The sequence below is a fragment of the Echinops telfairi genome, unplaced genomic scaffold, assembly GCF_000313985.2.
Source record: "Echinops telfairi isolate 266 unplaced genomic scaffold, ASM31398v2 ScPeMD7_7468;HRSCAF=8506_0, whole genome shotgun sequence".
NCBI classification, from domain to species: Eukaryota; Metazoa; Chordata; class Mammalia; order Afrosoricida; family Tenrecidae; genus Echinops; species Echinops telfairi.
Window position 1 is genome coordinate 12,055,872 of NW_022111369.1, and position 3,508 is coordinate 12,059,379.

The 3,508-nt window shown below is 39.7% G+C and overlaps 1 pseudogene; it reads left to right on the plus strand.

Annotated features, from left to right (window-relative positions):
• Positions 1-1,066: 1,066 nt before the first annotated feature.
• Positions 1,067-1,823, plus strand: LOC101638058 (annotated as a pseudogene).
• Positions 1,824-3,508: the final 1,685 nt, after the last annotated feature.

The window sequence follows — 3,508 nt, forward strand, 5'->3', positions numbered from 1 at the left end:
TTTTTTTTTTTTAACAGTAAGGGCAATTAAGAAAACATAATATGTCCTATAACTTTTGTTTTATAGTAATAAGAGGCTTTTAATCTCCAGCTATCTCAACCAAATTTCCAAAAATGTATTAAATAGACCATTTTTATATCAACTGTGGAAGCCTGAAATGCCTGCTAGGTGACCACCTGGATCCACTTGTTGAATGGAAGTGGGAGAAAAGCAGCAATAGAGAGACGGGTTGAGTCTGGCCACTGACATACATGGACCTGGTTTACGCTGACATCCATGGAACTAGAGAAGACAGGAGCAGGTTGACTGGTCTGTAGTTCATGACATAGCCCAAGGGGGCTAGAGTTGATGAGAATTTGTGATGGGGCCATGGTCTAAGGCAGTGGTTCTCAACCTTCCTAATTCTGTGACCATTTAATACATTTCCTCATGTTGTGGTGACCCTCCAATCATAAAATTATTTTTGTTGCTACTTCATCACTGTAAATTTGCTACTGTTATGAATCAGGTGACCCCTGTGAAAGGGTTGTTCGACCCCCAAATGGGTCCAGACCCGCAGGTTGAGAACCACTGGTCTAAGGGAAGGTGACCAATGGGCGCCTTAATGAAATTAAGTGAGGGAGTCTACATTGAGTTGACCAGAACCCAACTAGATGAAGAGAGGATTTTTGAATCTGTGAACTGGTGCATATGGCTGCAGACTTTATTGATGGACTGTCTTGATTTGACTTTGCTCGTGCATTCAGCTTTCCCAAGGTTCCAACTGGAATGAAGATTCTTCGCATCAAGGAATATGATTGTCCCCTCAGAGCACTGAGTTGATGTAAGTGGGCAGTATAGAAAATTGAATATCCCTTTTCCCCCCACCCCCTGTAGAGCCTCTAGCCCTGCCAGTCTGTGGTGATCTGTGGACGCTGCTCTCTTTTCAGCAGGATAGGGTTTGTTAAAGTTGTCAAGAACAAAGCCTACTTCAAAAGATACCTAGTGCAATTTAGAAGACGACAAGAGGGCAAAACTGATTATTATTCTCTAAAGCGCTTGGTAATCCAAGATGAAAATAAGTACAATACACCCAAACAGGATGATTGTTCATGTAACCAACAGGGTTATCATCTGCCAGATGGCTTATGTCCATATAGAAGGGGATATGATTGTCTGTGCAGCTTATGCTCGCGAACTACCCAAGTATGGTGTGAAAATTGGCCTGACCCATTATGTTGCAGCATACTGTACTGGCCTGCTGCTGGCCCGCAGGCTTCTTAATAGGTTTGGCATGGATAAAATCTATGAAGGTCAAGTGGAGGTAACTGGAGATGAATACAATGTGGAAAGCATTGATGGTCAACCTGGTGCCTTCACCTGCTAACTGGATGCTGGCCTTGCCAAGACTACCACCAGAACTAAAGTGCTTGGGACTCTGAAGGGGGCTGTGGATAAAGGCTTGTCTATCCCTCATAGTACCAAGCGATTCCTGGTTGTGATTCAGAAGGCAAGGAATTCAATGCTGAAGTACATCAGAAAGATATCTGGGTCAGAACGTCGCAGACTACATGCATTACCTAATGGAAGAGGATGAAGATGCTTACAAGAAGCAATTTTCTCCATACATAAAGAACAACATAACTCCTGTCATGATGGAGGAGACGTATAAGAAAGCACATGCCACTATACGAGAGAATCCTGTTTATGAGAAGAAGCCTAAGAGAGATGTTAAAAAGAAGAGGTGGAATTGTCCCAAAATGTCTCTTGCCCAGAAGAAAGATCAGGTAGCTCAGAAGAAGGCAAGCTTCCTCAGAGCTCAGGAATGGTTTGCAGAGAGCTAAAGCAAACCATAATTTTCCATGAGAATTTTTTACAGAAATACAATAAACTATTGACCAAGCCAAAAAAAAAAAAAAAAGAAGAAATTGGATACCCAATATTGGGAGGATAAAGGCATGAAGTGGTTTGCTTACAAATTTTCATCGCTGGTGGAATATATTCATAGGATTATAGGATTAAGGTGTAGGTGTTACCTAATGCAATTGTTAGGCATAGGATATTTTTGTTTTGTCACTTATAGAATAGTATATTTAAATGAGGGTGGCACATATTGAATTCTATACATTTTAGTTTTATCCTGTCAGAAACAGATATGATTTTATTATTGTTTGAAGATTATATATGGCTAAAGAGTTATGTGAAAGTGTCAAATTGACAAAGGGGTGGTCTGTAGTAGTTATATAATCTGGTGTCAATTTTGGGACTTGAGAGGATTAAGAGGGAAGGGCTGGAGTCTAGTCTGTCAATCTTCGTATTGCCAATGAGACATCTGTGTAGGCATGGCCTTACCCCCGAGGATTCTGGGAATTCCTGTATTAATCGTCCTTGGAGGCAGGAGAGATTCTCTCCCTGCTCACTCCCTTGGGGACACAAAACTGACAAGACTCATTGCTGAGAGATTCTCTACTGACAAGACACATGGCATTATGCTGATAGACCCCGTGCCCTGGGAACTGGAGGAGTCACGTGGAAACCCCTGGCAGTGCTGAGATGCTTCTTCCACCACTGGATTCACAAGACTTCACACTCACTGACCTGTGATCTTTCTGCATTTGGCACCATTGCATTTGTTTTGATTGATAGATTGGTATCAAACACACGGGCTAATATAAGATTTAGGGTTAAGAACTTTTCAATGCAACACTTCTTCCCGTCTGTTCCTTATATACTCCATCTAAATATAAAGTTTTTCTTTAACTAAAGAAGTCTACAGTTGAGTCAATGCAATTTAATTCAATCGATATTTATTGGGTTTTCAATTTATATAATTATTTAAAGTAAGCACAAATGAATAAGACATTTGCTGACCTCAAAGGATTTACAGCCTCTTTTCTGTATATATGAATACATATATTTACTATTTTTTACTTACTCTTGTACATATATACGTAGTTGTTGATGATTTTTCTCTTTGAATTCTGAAAACACATCCACTGAAAATATTGTAAATGTCTTCTTTGCTGGGTTACTGTACTGGGGAAGATTTTAAATGCCCATTGCATTTAGTGAAAAAGAACATATCTCTAACACAGATGCTATCAGGATTTGTTCCCCGCATTTCTTCAGAGATTTTACATGATGTTTTCTTCCTGTGTGATATTATCAATTTCTGCACTGCTCTCTGTAGCTAAGGTTAAACTATTCATTTTCCCTTTAGCTGTTAGTTTGACTGTTTAACTCTTTCATGACTTCTTATGTATGTATTGTACTTTCACTATCTAAGGAGTCTTGAAAATGTTAAGAAATAGAGTTATGACTCAATACATACATTTTAATTTATTCTGCCTTTCCCCCTTTAGCTTTCCCAATCTTGCTCTTTGAGGATCCACTTTCTCATGCACACATTCATGTCGATGGCTGTCCTGAAACTCTTCCAGTGAAAGGAGTGGAGCAAGAAAAAGAAAAGGTAAGAACAGAAGGAAGGTGGTTCTGTCCTAGAGAATGAGACCATTGCAATCAAATAAAA